This window comes from Pogoniulus pusillus, chromosome 8 (genome assembly GCF_015220805.1).
Source record: "Pogoniulus pusillus isolate bPogPus1 chromosome 8, bPogPus1.pri, whole genome shotgun sequence".
Classification (NCBI taxonomy): Eukaryota; Metazoa; Chordata; class Aves; order Piciformes; family Lybiidae; genus Pogoniulus; species Pogoniulus pusillus.
In genome coordinates this window covers 29,187,657-29,204,036 of record NC_087271.1, presented here as the reverse complement: position 1 = coordinate 29,204,036, position 16,380 = coordinate 29,187,657, and the positions used below count along the sequence as shown (strand labels likewise).

The following is a 16,380-nucleotide window of genomic DNA, read 5'->3' as shown; positions in this document are numbered from 1 at the left end:
ACCGTGCTGCACTGTTTAATAACGTCTGTCAACACAACTCTAAAGGCTTTTTGATCTTAAAGCTACCCTGTTTTAAGTTCCCCTTCCAGAAACAATCTTTCAGTGAAACTGAATGTGAGCAAGACCACACCAATTAAAAGTTACCGTGCAAAATTTAATATGAAATACAACTATCCTCTTAAGTTATCGCCATATCCTATGCAGTCATAAACCTGCAGAGTCCAGACACACCACTGATCCTGAAAGTTTTCCAGGGTTCCAGCACCGTTCACCTGCAGCCCTGGGCAGGGAGCATGGCTGAAGCCTCTCTCAGCTAGAGCTCTCACATATACCCTTTCCAGGAAGAACTATGCTCCCATGCAGCACATGATAAATCTTTCTGCTCTTACAGTTTCCATAGTGAATGTCATTACATGAAGACATTACAAAGGTTTAAACACGAAAATGTATCTTTGGCATAATAACATTCTTCCAAATTACTTTTCCTCCCACTTGCCATAGTTCTTAGTTCTCAAAATATTGACAAAAACAGGACATGAAGGGGACATGAGATAACCACAAAGTGCAAAATATTAAACCACCAAGCCATTTACAATTGTTTCCTTTTTTTCAACCTTTAACTCTTCCTTGCTACTGGGCAGCCTGAAAGTAACTACACAGAGCAAAAAAGCTCTTTAATTTATAGCCTAGGGGTCCATGTTTAAGAGGAAGGAGCATGTACAGAAATACAGTATCTTTCCTGGCCTGTCTTATATTTTGAAATGTCATTAAAATGGAGATTTTGACTTTTTGACTGTGAACGTCAGAAAAAGGACAAACCTGGTTTCCCAGAATCTTCATCTGCAGACAGCACAGACAAGGCTCCCTTATCTCACAACGACCGCACTTTTACATCACAGGCAATTTTTGAGCAGGAAGAGCAGAGGAGACTTAGCTCCAGTTCACGATTACCTAAAGTAGTCCTAAATTAAAGCAACTGAAAGAATCTAGCAATTAATTTGAATCTGCAGTGTAGGACTCGGACTTTCCCAGCCCTGAGTGACAACCATGACAGAGACTACCACTGTGTGGAGGATGACAACAGTTACGTATCAGACCATGCCACCGCAGAGCTCCAAATGACAATCCTACGGTAAAGAGGGTGCCCCTTTTTCTTTCTTTTTTCTCTAATGGAATGTTCTTACACACATCAACATGCAGTGTTTTGTAGCGACACTGAGTAAAAATACAATTAATTCAATGTCCAAATGGACTTGAGAATTTTAGAACACAGTATTAGGCGCTATTTTTTCGTATCATTTGTGAGCTATAATAAAATTCCACCAAGCATATTTGCTCAGTTGGTTGAGTAGCAGCTCATATTTCCTATATGTACAAGACCTAACAGTTGTTCTTTCAGGTATCTTAAAAAATGGCTGTAATTAAGTGATTGAGGAGATATTAATCATACCCCTCAACTGTGCAGAAATTGTGAACTGTTGTGCAAACTGCTCAACCACAGCAGTGAAACAGCAACAATTCTTTTCTGCACTGTTCTGTGTATTTTTCAAAAATCTTTACCAATTGGTTTTAATAATCCATTAATACTACAGCTTTGTTTCATGTATTGGTGTATTTCATGAATTTATATTGAAAACACAAACAGAATTTACACAGTCAAAGCTGGACAAAAAAATTAAGCAAAAATACAACTAAATTAATATAATTTTTTTAACTGGCCAGTAATAAGTAACAGGAAGATGGTAATTTCACTGTAAGTCATTGTATTACTACCTTTAAAAAAGAAAATAAATCTAAGGCACTGTACGTTGCAAAGCAGGCTGAAAGCAGTACTTTCTAACCATATCACTGTTCAAACACTGCTGTAAATACAGCTATAATTGGAAGCAATATTAAAAGTGAAGCTGCAGTAAAGATGTATGAATTCTGTGCATGTGACAGAGGTACAAAGAATAATTTTGTTCACAGGTATCCTTCAAAGGTTACACTGGTTTCACATGCTCCGTTTGGCAGATTTTTCAGTTATGAGCCAAGAACTCCTGATTACTCGCATCCCATTTGCCAAACACAAAAGCTTTATTAGTTATAACAGCGCTGCTGTTACAAAAAGACAGAAAGATACAAATTATAATTAAAAAAGACAGGAAGGAAACAAAAAAAATGAGACTTATCCCATCTTCAGGGTTACTTGTCTGTGGGCAGTTAAGTATGACTTTGTGTGGCTTCATTCTTAATGCACGCTACAAGTAAAATGCCTACAGTGTGGATCTGCACTTTGATGTATTGTCTTGCAGACAGAAGAATATTCATTTTAAGAAGCCATTCATTATGGCATTTGTACAAAAAGGTTAAACTTTTATCTTACAGTTTTAGGTACATATTTCAAAAATTCTTCAGCAGCAGCAAATAAGGCTAACATGATGAGAATATTTCTGCATACATCTTCCTCCTTCAAACACAGAAATCTTCTAAAACATTACGAAACTTTGTGAATGATAAATACGTGTAAAATGGAGTCACCAGAACCTATTTCTAATAAAGTTTTAAAAAATAATATTTTAAATACTTTAAAAAATAAATAATTCTAATATTTAAAGCGTTGATGAAAAAGGCTTCACTTCCTATTGAATTTCTATGCATTATTGGGCCTTTTATTCTAAGTACCGGCTTCATCTTAGGGTTTACAAGCCAAGCACTGCCCTCAACAATGCAGTCACAGTTCAGGCTCTTAAACTGGCTGGAGCTCCACATTCAGCGGGGGTAACATTCATCCTATTGTGTTTTCTTTTTACTTACAGACAAAAGATACAATCGTTTTCCACAGCTCAAAATGAATTAAATGTGAAGCCAATCTAAGGACCTGCAGGAGTTTTTCTAAAATAGAAGGCATTATTCTTTGGGTCATAACTCTTGTTTTGAACATGAAACTGAAGACAAAGCTGCCAAATCTTGCTCTAGCTGTATAAATGCAAGATGTACAAGTTACTGATGACAAATGAAGCCACATACTTGGTATCGTTACAAAAATAATTACTTTCAAATACTTATTGTTTCACGCAATTTTGAGCCTACAGGTTTTTTCCCAGTAATCCAGCAGAAAACATCTAAATCTGTGTCCCATGATACCTTTTAAGAGCACATTTTCAGAAGCGGAGTATTTCATGCTAAAAGAAACAGGTAATTCCTCGAGCTTCTGGTAATCAGGAACAATGCAAAGTAGATGAGTGCAGGATCTTTCTACACAGTCTTATACACAGAATTAATCCAAAGCATTCAGGAAATGTTATGTCTTACAAATTTCACTAATACTACCCATGCGCATATACATGACTCGGACTGCCATCTATACATTTTTCTTCATTCAGAATGACCTAACTACAATTTTGTTACAGTAAATCAGGAAAAGAAAGGCATTTTGTTACAACACTCTTTATTCCCCAGTATTTACTGAATTACATCTCAAGGTATCATCTTGAAACGTGTAACTATTTCGCCACACTTCGCCATTCAGATGGCTGCTCTTTTCAATATAATTATCCATAAATGACTGTATAATCTAATGTATTTTGTTCAATGAGCTCCCGTAAGTGTTTCTATTGATAACACATAATTAGTTTTATTAAATGTGACTGGTACACTGCTTTTGCCAAATAAGCAAGTATTAATGTCTCGCTTTTTTCATTAAAAAAAAAAGAAAGGATGGAAAACCTGAAGAATTAAGGGACAGCCTGAATGGCACTTATACAAAAACTATACATGTATGGCGTTGTCACTTTTGTTGCTTGTAGTGAATTTTTTAAATAACTGAGTTACTTAGCACCATAAAAACCTGGTGCTAATGAAACAGAAAATGTGTTACGCTACAGCTAAAACAAAGCCACAGGATTTTATTCAAGCAGGCTCTTCCAATGTAGAAAGTAAATTACCATTGTTCTACCTTCAAAATACAAGAGTCTTGAGAAATATAACTTAATCCCTGCTGTATTATCCCCACAACAGTTGCATGGACATCTTAACTTTCATATTGTATGGCAATCTCCCCTGAATGGAATTTCTGAAACATCTTTACCTCACTGAGAAAGAAAAAGACACACTGTGTAAAGAAAGATTATGTCCATTTGCCTCCTGTAATGCCTCAACAAGATTAAATTAAGAAACTTGTCTTTCTCATGACAATTACGTCGGTATTTTCCCATGCAAAAAGGCTGATACAAGTTTTCAACTCCTAGCACCTACCAAAATCTACAAGAGAGATCATTTATATATTTTCTGTGAATCTTACCATTATAATCCTATTGGAGTGTAATTGCTGTGGCTAATATTCTTACCCTGTTATGAAAATGTTCAACATAAATGTGGCAGTGAGTTGTTAAGATAATACATGATCATGCTGTGAGAGGGTAATACCTATACAATAGTCCTTGCCAATACCATAAATCTCTTTATTAGACAACAACCTATTACAGGAGATCTACTTAACTGTTTCCCTACTTAGAGGGCCATTTGGTGTTACAATAACAAGCTGACTTTTCACATTAGCAAGGATTAGCCAGTATAAATAATAAATCGACGCAGAGTTGCTGCTCTTTTAAATATGGTAAATCTTTCCTAGTGTTTAAAAAGAGTATCCAAACTAAAACCTAAGATCATGTTAGGCTGAACATATGCTTATATAAGTTTAAAGTTCTGTTACTTTAAGCTAGGGGAAAAAAAAATCAACTCTCAAACCAATTTATGTGGCAGATTTATTATAGAAGAGGATATTATGGAGAGCTGTTTCTGTTTTATGGAATGTGCATGCATACTGCTTTATTTCCTAACAGCATCAGAGCAAATCATCTTTAAATTTACTGAAATATTTTAAAGTAAAATTATTGCAACCATTTTTCTAGAGCTAAGCACCATATACTATGCTTCTTGCTCAGCAAGCAAAACTACATCATAAGTAACTTTTTTCTCTGAAGTCTTAACTTTTTGAAGAATTGTACACTTTCACCACCCAGGTTAACTACCATTCAGATTATAAAACCTAAAATACGCTAGATAATTTATTTCATTGTGCTAGACTAATTAAAAAAAACTATTCAAAACAATTATTTCAGATTCTCCAATCTAGTTTTAAACTTACAATTTACAAACAAAGGTAGGTTATGCTACTCCTTGCTCTGTCGTATTTTTCTAAAGCTTAAGACACCATTTGCTTCCTTTAGTCTGACTGTATGAATTCATCCATTGTATTTGGATGAAACTCATTCACCTTTTTCATACTTTACAAAGAAGAAAAAGCAAAATTAAGAGTTAGCTTTGCATCTGTGATCACCTTGATTACAATTCATAACACTGCTTGCATTAATAAAAATGGACTTACCTATTGTTTTTTGGCTGGCACACTAAACTGCGTAAGATGAAATGAAGACCTGGAAGTACTGTGCTGCCTCTCCCATGTTGATACATTTTTAGAATCAGAGAAGACAGTTTATGCAACAGAAATCTGCTTCTCATCATACACAGTACCAAAACTGCCTCCTGCATCTCGACATGCAAGCCTTGTTTTCCTCTTTCTAAGCTTTCAATAAAAAGGCATGTCTTTGAAATACGAAGTATTTCTAAAGTCAGCTTTTGCTTACAGACTTTTAAAATTTTTGCCCATTGTTATTTATTGCTACTGATAAACAGCCTTTGAAAAGCTATCTTGCAGAGCCTTTCTACTCTGCATAACAGAAAAAGCACCGTGGAGTGAAACTGTGCTTAGTGGAAATAATTCAGCCCCCGAATGCCTCGATTACTCTGATTATCTCATATACAAGCTCCCTCTACAGGTAACAAGGAGAATGAGCAAAAAATACCTGAAAAAATGTGGGTAACAACCAGCATAAAAACCCAAATAATCAGTCATTTTAAAGAAATTCCCTTAAAAATCCTTCTCCAACGTTATCTGATGTAAGAAGTTAACAAAGAAAAAACAACTTTTTTTTTTCCCCAGCTCTGTGTCTCCTCTGATCGCCTCAGAAAAGTTAATAGTTCAGCTTTTAAGTCTTTCCTGTAACAAAATACACATTTCTTTTTCCAAGTCACCTAAATGCTTTCAGGGCAGAAAAAAAAATAAAAGGGAGAAGAAAAAGAAAACAAATCAAACAAACAAATTAAAAAAAAAAAAAAGGCAAGAAAACAGCTCTGGTTGCCCAGAACCAAACAGAAATGAAAGATCACCTCAAGAAGGAAAACAAATTTGTCCTATCTGATGCATCTCCCTAAACCAAAACAAACAGTACCATCCCTCATTCTACTTCCTACTGGGAGATAAAACCTAGTGCCATTTTCAGATACAATTACACGTGCACTTCACCAAGGTTTAAAAAGCAACTGAACCATCTTGTAAGTTTTCTTGAAAATTAAAAAGTCTCTATCGATTTATATCAGATCATGAAGTAACAACGTAGTTTTTATTTAACTGGAGGCAAAACACTTTTCTTCCAACAGATATTATGATCATTTTAAAATGTCATAAGTTTGTTCACCGTAATAACACATGCTTTCCAGATAAAACTCCCTACAATGCAAATAGGAAAGAGCTTCAAAGATTGAAGCTATAAATAATAAGCAGATCAAAATTAAGTCTTCATCATAACTAACCATTAGCATACAAACTTGAGAAGCCATTCAGACAGCATTAATTTATTTTCTAACTTTAGAAGATGTATACTTGTGGTTTTGTTTCTCTTACAGAGTCAAAGCTCACTGTCATTTTGCAGGTAGTATCATTTGACTGATGAATACTCAAAAAATAAATGCATGTGCACTGGACATGAACTCACATATGCCCTGTGTGACTAAGTTTCACTGGAAAAATAAACTAAAAAAATATTATAATCTCTCATGGTTTTAATGTGAACTCTCTTTTTAAAAAAGGTGGAAAAATACTCATGATATTCTAACATGACTACAACCATTAATTACACGGGACAAATATAGGACAAATTTGGGGCATTCATTTCAGAATGATGAGACTGCTGCATACAAAGCTCTGCTGCTGGAATAACTTTTAACAGTTGCATCAACAAACAGTTATTATCAGACATTATTACATACCTTCTCAAATGAGAAAAAGAACGAGGAAGCAAAGCAGGAAAAAAAATAACATTTTGAAGAGATGATGCTCTGCTAAAGCACTGGGTAAGATTATTGCCTCAAGGGCAAAAGGATTTCTTCTTACTTTCAAATTATGTCAGCCTACAAATCCCCTCCCTCTACAAAAAAAAATCCCAGCCTCACTCAGCCCATTTTCCTGGCATAGCAGCTCAGCCAAGAATACACCTCAACTGCAAAACCATCTTCTTTCCTTTAAGCACTTCACAGTGATTCACACAAGAATCAGCCTCACCGACCGACAGTCTGCATTTAGGAAATACCTATTAGACTGAAGTAAATCAAAGGAGGAATTTTTTCACTGTGAGGGTGACATAACACTCTAACAGGCTGCCCAGGAGAGTTGTCGAGTCTCCCTCTCTAGAGATATTCACAGCCCACCTGGACTTGTTCCAGTGTGCTCTGGTATAAGTGATCCTGCTCTGGCAGGGGGGCTGGACTAGATGATCTTTCTAGGTCCCTTCCAGCCCCTGACATTCTGTGATTCTGTCAGTCTGTGATTCTGACATTCTGTGAATATTTAAACAACAAATTTACCAAAAATCTCAGCTTTGAATTGGTCTTATAGAAAACTTTAACCTTGTTCAAACCAAAGATGCAATCATTATTCATTCTGTGAAAGCAAAGTTTTACAAATCAGTAAAAAAAAGTCTAAATTAAGCTTAGAAGAATGAAAAAAAGGATGCCTGGATCAGAAGAAAGGAATTTTGACTGCCATCAACACAAGCATTGAGAATTTGCCAGATAAATACACAGTCAAAAGCAGAACACAAGAATCCCTTCTTAAGGTATCACTTTATTTAGAAGCAATGCTGCATATTGTGAGGGAATTGTTTCTGCACGCTCTTCACAGTGGTGTAGAATCCTGTGCCATAAAAAATAACACGACACTGCAAGAGCATATATATAAAGGTGAACTAAAGTCTCCCCTTCTGGGAAGTGTTCTCTCTCTCCACCACTGCAGTACTAATCTCAGAATAAGGCTCACTCTCTATTTACACCAGATCCCAGCAACAGCACAGCAAGTATGATAGTCAGAAACAAGGTCGGCCATCCCCTCCCCAGCTGCCAGAAACAATTTTTAACAGTAATCGGTGTTAGATTATTCTGTCATCTAGATTCAGAGCAATAATCGGTTTGAGGTGTCAACTGATAGGAAAATATCAAAAGCGCACACAAAGGAAAGCGGCAGCCTATTCTAAATGAGAGAGTCGGGATTTTATCACATCCAGAGGCAACTGAATAAACCGGAGTAGTCTAATTTTTAAAGCACAGCTCTTCAGGAGTAAATCGTTTTGCTGCTACTTTGCTGATGTTATCTATTTTTTCAACAGTTGCTGATTCAAAACTTTATGTTACACCTCTCCAGCAGTAGTGCACATTGAGTGTCCAGCTGCTCCCTACACTGTCCCCATCACCAAGAGCAGCAAAGAAGCCCAAGAAATATGAAAATTCCCATCTTTAACAATCTTATTTACTGTAAAAAGGCAGGAACACTTCTAACACCTAATCTGTTCATCAAGATATCCCTGAGTAATTAGCATATTAAACACACTTTTATTTTTATGGTATTGGAATTCAGAATCCTAAATAGCAGTCTTCATTCCTGTTATCTCAGTCCAGCTTTTATAGCTTGTTGTGGCCAAGTAACATATAATTAAAGTATAAACACAGTATAATAAACATTAATCAATGTCAAGTGAATCCACATTAGATTTATTTAAATTGTTCCACTTTTTCCCTATGTTATTTCTTGGGCAAAAGGTCATATCTCTCTTGGGTGGCAAACACATTGTAAGACACTGTTAAAGTGAAAAGACCACCACTTCAGACTTATTTAGTACACCAATGGACAAAACAGACATACCTACACTCTGCCATAGTTGTATGGGCAAATGGTATAGGATAAATTCACTATGACAAAAAACTGCACTACATTAGAAAGAAAATATTCTTAGTATTGCATCTATGTGAGAAATCTAAGGAGCTTCTGATTAGCTCTAACTAGATTTTCTCTGAAGCTACTTTGACTATTGAAATATAGGCATTGATACTTAATCTTTTTTGTGTAAATGTTAGTGTTTATAATGTGCTCCTAAAAGATTAAGATTAGAGAAGAAAAAAGAAACCAGCCACATAACCAAGACAGGCCCTATTTTTCTCAGCCCATGATCACTTGTCAAGCCATGATTAATGCTGTGCTCTGTAGAGGGAGACATTACATCTAGGCTAGAACAGACCTAAGTTTTACCCTAAGGCAGAAGTCTGATTTAAACATCTCTATTCAAAGTGACATTTGTCCTCTCTTTTCAACCAGTTTCCTCTGAAATTCCAGTAAACTGACTTTGTGACCTACAAATGGTCCATTGATTCTAACTTGTCGTGTTGCCTGTCCTTGTAGCAAAGTTAGTTTTGGTGACTGAATGAAGCAAGATGCTATGCATTCAAAAAAATACAGAAGCAGAGTCCATTAAGGTGCTCTATTAAATGCTCGATTGGATAACAGCGACTAGAATTTACAGCTATAAGGATTCCAGCTTACACAGAAGAACTGAAGATAAATATTGAGGTCAACACTAAAAGTAAAAAAAAAAATCTTTATATTCAGAAGTAACAATGGCCTTCATATTCTAAGGTGATGAGCAGAGATTTTTTTTCTTGTATTACAGACAAGAACACGGGCATCGTCAGGGCCACCCTGAAAAGTAATTACATTTTATCTCTTGCCTTTCACTGTGAAATGTCTGCAAAGGTATTTACATTTGTCTGTTACAAGAACAACAAGGGAGACAGGAGAAAAAAATAGTTGTGATCACTTATCTCAAGTAAATACTATTTCTCCAGTGAATGGTATTATTCTATCCATTTTATAAAGTTATTGTTAGATTCTCTGATTTATCTGTAACTGCTATTGTAGGAATATAAATAAGACATGCTTGTATCTTATAAAGAAATAGCCAAATAGCAGACCTGAACATGTAGAATAGTCAATATCCTTCTTACTGAACACAAAAAATGGCAACATTTGATAATATTAAGCAATTTAGACAGTGCTGGCAAGTTCCTACTAGCCAAGGCAATCTTATTTCTGGTGCTTTTCAGGGTAAATTGATTTTTCCCCCTTTCTTTTAGCCGCTCTGATAATTGAACAAATTTATACAAGTGTGATGTGATTTTACTTAGCAGACAACACACAAAACATTCCCCAAACACAAAACACTGTACTCATAAAAATGAATTTTTGTTGTAATTAACCAAACTGTACTTAATCTTGCTTTGTGCCAAGGTAACAATGAACAGCATTTTTCTAGAGACTGCACTCTACCTGCAGATGTTAAACACTGTGCTTGCTTCAGTCAGGCTGCAATGTTTTTTTATTATTATGTCTTTTGAAATAATCTGGGTGAGTATCAGGCTAGAGCAAGCTGAAAGTACCTTAAGAAAAATAAAATATAAAGAAATTGTGACAAGCAGATTACATACTCTTCTAAACCCCATTAAATACTCCTGCTTAATATAACGACCTGGACATGCTACAATGCCAAATTTTAAGACTTCGTTTTTTTTCTTCAGGAATCAACCAATTTGATTAGCTGTCAGTTTGTACCTACAGAATCTTATAAGACCTTACCATTCATTAAGCATCTGTAACTACATTGCTTATACTAAATGACATACCTTTCACAGCTTATGCAATAAAAATACATCTCATGTATTATAGGTTGAAAAAGAAACGTGAACTCCAAGAAAATTATCTGTTGAAAAGGGCTTTAAGCCTGTCGTCTTTCATCTTTCAAATGAAGAATGTTAAAAAGAATCATAATTCTTAAATAAAGACTGGAAGTATCTTCTAAATCAGGTAGGTATTTATAATCACATTAAATCGCAAGTTACCAATACTCCAAGAGGGGGAGTCACCTATTATTTTATTCTAAGAACTGTTTAAAACAAAATGCAATTATCTTTGAAAACTATTCAATACTAAATGTGATTTATATATTAAGAGTATCGAGAATGGCCTTAAAATAGCTTCTTTTGTTTTTCCAATTTTCTTGACATCAAATCATAACCACAATGGTTTATCTTTTACTAGCTTCAAACTGAGGGTTTAAAAAATAACAGCTTTTAAGTTTAAAAGCTGCACATAAATACTTAAAAAGGTGAATTTCTTGCAATTTCAAATCACTTTTGTACATCACAAACATCAACTCTAAAAGAAGCTTCAAGAGAGTCTGTTTAACATGACATCTCCAAGTAACACGTCTGTTTCACAAGTCTGTGCTCTAAAGTATACTGCTTTATAACTGACTGCTCGTCTATCTATGCATGAATATGATTTCAATTATACACCAGACAAAGTTCAACTCCTCTGCAGTCCACCAGGTAAAATCATTAATCGTTACTTCCAATTCTTGTATTACCAGTCATCCACAGATATTCCTCAGTAGAAACGCAGAGGAGACAGAGAGCATCTCTTTATATAAAGTATCTCCAAATGGTTATTAGTAGATTTTTCGTCCTCATTAGCAGACATGGCACTATCCTCAGCTAGAGCAGTACCAGAAATCAGCTGTACTTTCTTACATTATGGCAGCATCTTAGGTGGACACAGGAAGAGCAAGGACTAGGAAACATACAAACTTTTTAGACCAAATTTCAGTAACAAGGATATTATTATGTTTCTACCCACTCTAACTATTAATCAATTATTTACTTGAACAGATATTAGTATGGATTTATGGTACACTACATAGAAATGTATTTCAAATATAGTTTTGCAAAAGTATTGCAAATACAGCTTTGATATGTATTTTGCTTAACTAGAGACTTCTCTTTCCAACTATGGACCTTTCTAAAAGGCTATCATTCAAGACTAGCATTTTTTCATCATATCTATTCTCATTTTAAAAACATGTGTTAATCAAAACGTCATGTCTACACTTGAATTTTCAGAAATAAAAATAATTATATCATTACACACTTTAACCACAAAGACTACAAACACTTAAGGTTAAACTACCTGGTTTATTTAAATTTTAGCAAGGTGTTTCATTACTAGATACTAGAAATCCTGACTTTATGCATTAAAAGCAGTAACATATAAATAAAACATTGGTAAAGCTGGTGAAGTGATCAAATAAGAATCAACTAAGCAAACTGAGTTTTTTTAAAGCTCTCCTCTTGCTCATTTGAAGAATGGAAACACCCAGAAACCTGGTGTTAATGTCTTTACTGATTGTGAAAATTGCAGCAATAAAAACTCCAACTGCTTGTCTTAAATTAAGACTTGCAAGACTACATGTGAGATCTGTATCTTTACACTAGTTTTTATAACATTTGGAAGTTTGGTTGCCTGCTTTGATGTTGGTCTATTAATGAACAAGGGAGCCAAGAGCCAGAAAAAAATGTTTACTGGAAATTCTCAAGTCAAAACCTGAAGTAATTGGTTTGTTCTACCCCACATGATTCAATATCCTGATTCCTCCAACTACCACCTCCCTGAGCTATATGAACGTCTACGCTTTTTGCTGTTGCCAACACACAGTAACCCACGGTGATTGAAAATGGCAGCTGAAATGCTGCTGCAGCACATTAATTTTTCTCTAAGTGGTCCAATTTTGTCAGCTGAATACTGAAAATCTTCTTTCCTCTACATTTTTTTTTTTACTTTCACAGATCTGTCGAATTTGGAGTTGCCATCATATAAACAGAAGCCAAACATTCTCAAGAGAATTTTTAGGTTATCCCTAATAACCGAAAAGATAATACGCTTTCTTTGCAGCACTCGGCATTCAAAGCAGACTAGTTAACAGCAACTTAAGTGTGATAATGGCAATTACACCAATATGTTCCATTTATACCACCGAAAGGTACTCCTTCAGACAGCTGAAGGCATTAGGTAAATAAACTGCTGAAAACTACCTAAAAGTAATGACACACAATTTTAGGACCACTGAACACATCTATTTACAAAACGCCTAAATGGTCATGTCCAGTTAAGAGTAACAAAAATCGATTTGAATTATTTAATTAACTGCAGGGGTTTTCACCAAGGCATACTCAGTTCCTTCACTAAATGAAAGGAAACTGAAGCATGAGTGAAGACATCCTAGACGAAAGGCACATAACTCTCACAGCTTAAAAAGACACACACACACATCAAATGGAGAACCAGAAGAGCCAAAAACAAACAAACAAAACAAAAACAAACCACCGCCGTAACAAAAACAGACCAAATGCTACATACAAAGCACTGAAATCAACGTTTTTACAAAACACGAAAGCCATGTTTTAATATCTGTACCATTTAAGTAAAAAGGCTTGGAGGGAAGGAAGGCAAAAAGCAAACATAGGAAGTTCAGTTTGGTTTTGGTGGGTTTTTTGGGGTTTTGTTTGTGGTTTGTATTTTTCTTTTTTTTTTTTTCTTTCCCAGAGATATAAGCCAGAATAGAGTCCACAATGAACATCTGGTCCCTGGAAAACATCCCAACCTATTGACAGATAACTAGATGTTGCTTAGCTTTTGGGTTGCTAGATTATTAATATTGATCTGGAAAGATAATAATAAAGGAGGCCATATCCCCTTACAGACTCAAGGAAATAGTACCAAAAGAATAAAAAACTGCCAACATGCAGTCATGTAAAACAACTTACAATGCAGTAAACGTTCTACGCAGCCATCAAAACAGGACTCCTGCCATATTTAGCTTCAAAGTTATTTATTATAGGGCAATACTAACCGTAAATAAAGTTATCTTAGTAAACACACTATCTCTGATTACAAGAATTACTCATTTTCACTTTTTCTACAAGAAAAAGGAAACTCAAGCATATGACCGGTGGTGATCAAAACTTCTTTTAAAACTCTATATAAAAATACCTATTATTCCAGTCTACTCACTCATTAAGGAGGAAAGCACATTTCTTTTAAAGGTCTGGAACCGAGACGTCTTTTACTACAAGATTTCGTTTGTTTTCTGAACCAATTAGCAGGTCTTCCCCATTTAGTGTCCGCACGCAGTAACATGTAGGCCATACCTTGAGCCTAAGAGCGGCAGAAAGCGCTTTCGAAAGCCTCCAGCAGAGAGGAGCCATCAGAAACCACGCAACAGTGCCTGTCATAAAAGGTCACTTTTTTTCTTAGAAACAAACCATTAATCAATAGGGTGTAATTGTCCGAACGCTCGCAAGGGCTTTGCAGCGAAGGAACCTTGTTTTTCACTCGCATAATTGCAGAGCAGCAAAAGTTCAGAAACATAACCCAAATCCACCTCCCCATTTTACCCCTTTACAATTCCCACTGCCCTTTGGGCCTCTGCTTGGAAGCAAATGGAAGACAAGCTGAAGTTTTCTCAATTGAGCCGGAGCTAAGAAACCTTTGATATGCTAATACCCTCCCTTCAAACGGTAAGAATTCACACTTGCATTAATTCAAACAATTTCTGCAGAATGATGCGAAATGGCACCTCTTTTCGTGGCAATCAACAAAAGGAGGGACCCGGAGCGTCAGAGGAAACTAAACAGCAGAGCATTTGTTCTGCAGGACTCCTTCTGTCGCGCACAGGGGCATTGCTATGCAAAGAAAAACACACCTGAGCGCCATCAGATCTCTTTACTTTTCGACAAACCACGTTCAAACCCCAGCAGGGCTAGTGCAGACTAACAACAAGATGTTATTTTTAGAGCCAGACAGCAACGGTGCCTCATAGCACACTCTGTTTTCTGTCTCCAGATGGCCCCAGATTTCTACATGTGGAAATAAATAGAAATAATTAGAAATTTACCAAAAACAAAAAATGTTCTCAGTCTACAGCCCACAAAGGGTAAGTTATTCCTCTTTCCAATGCTAGCCTCCCCCCCCCCCCCCCCCCCCCCCCCCGGCTGGGGGACGGACGCCCGGTTGAGTTACAAAAATAAACCCGCAACAGGTAATTATTTACTGAACGGATGCAACTTTCCCCGCTGCGCGATGATCGCCGGGGAGTGCACAGCCACGGCCAGGCCGGCTCCGCGGGCAGACCCCCGGCCCCTCAGCCCCCTGCGGCGAGGCGGCCAGCCGGCAGCGGCCGGGAGCTACGGGGTCCTGCCACAGGCCCCTCCGCAGAGCCGTGAGAGACGGGACCCGGCCCGGCGCGGGAGGAATGCGGCGGTGCAGGTCAACAGCGCAGCCGCGCCTAAGTGCCGCGGCTTCACTGAGGGGCACGTTTCTCTCCCTTCGGCAGCAGGGGCCGGCAGGCGGGGGTGGCGGGCCCCGCGGGAGTGCGGGAGGGGGTGGGGGGGAAGGGAGAGGGGGTTGCAACGGCCTCGGGCACCAGCAGGCGAGGTAGCCCGTAAAGTAAAGCGTTTCCCCGCCAGCGGCTCGGTGGGGACGGCTAGAAGTAGAGAGCAGGCGCGGGAAAAGACTAGCGGCGATGCAGCAGCGCAGGGCTCCTCTTACCTCTGTCTCGGAGCCGAAGGCGGGCCGGGATCTCTCGGCCCGGCTGGACCAGTAAGCCGAGTCACCCCTCCAAACGCAAGGCTTTGGGAGAGGGCGGCGGAATTAGTCCCGGAACGACGACGACGAAGCGGGCGAGCGCCGGGCTCGGGTGGGGAGCGTAAGGCAGCTGGCTCTGCGGTTCGGCAGGCTGGGGCAGCGCAGACCAGAAGGATGCGTCTCCTCCAAGCAGCCAGCCGGGAGGCTTCTCTGGGGCTAAGTCAACATTTTCCTGCAGTTTCCGACACTCCGCTCCGCACGAAACGTACGATACAGCCAGGCTCACGCACGCACCAACAAAAAAAAAAAAAAAAGGGGGGGGGGGGACGGGGGGGCGCAATTAAAAAAAATAGGAAATGGAGGGGACGGCGGGAGCAGCGCGCAGTGCACCCAGCCTCTGGAGTCCTTTCTGTGCAGTGATCAGGAGGCGATGCCAGCAGCAGGAGTCGCGGGGAGCAACTCGAAAATGTTACAATGGGCCCCCCCTCATCTGTGTCTCTGTCGCTCGCACCGACCGGATTTACATCTCCCGGGATGACATTCTGGCCTCTGGCGGGGTGCGGGTCCGGCCCCTCCTCGGATTTTCTCTTTTTCTTCCCAGTGATGCTGCCCCGCCAGCGAATGGTGACCGGGCGCTGAGCTAGTAACGCGCGCAGCAATGGCAAAAACGCAATACATACACACCAGGAAAAAAAATCCCAATGAATCGTATCGCAGTCTCCTTTTTGCTCATGCACCTCTCCGAGTGTGACTGGGGACTG

General features: G+C 38.1%; 1 protein-coding gene across 26 annotated transcripts in view; it reads right to left on the bottom strand.

The window, feature by feature from the left end:
- Positions 1–15,927, bottom strand: part of ADGRL2 (adhesion G protein-coupled receptor L2) — a 166,776-nt gene extending 150,849 nt beyond the window's left edge. For 25 of the 26 annotated variants that reach the window (XM_064147865.1, XM_064147869.1, XM_064147882.1 and 22 more), the window contains exon 1: positions 15,584–15,927. The gene's annotated coding sequence lies outside the window, so the exon portion shown is untranslated. Of the gene's footprint in view, positions 1–10,471; positions 10,519–15,583 lie in introns of those variants that run through there. The other variant, XM_064147867.1, reaches the window with a different exon arrangement.
- Positions 15,928–16,380: the final 453 nt, after the last annotated feature.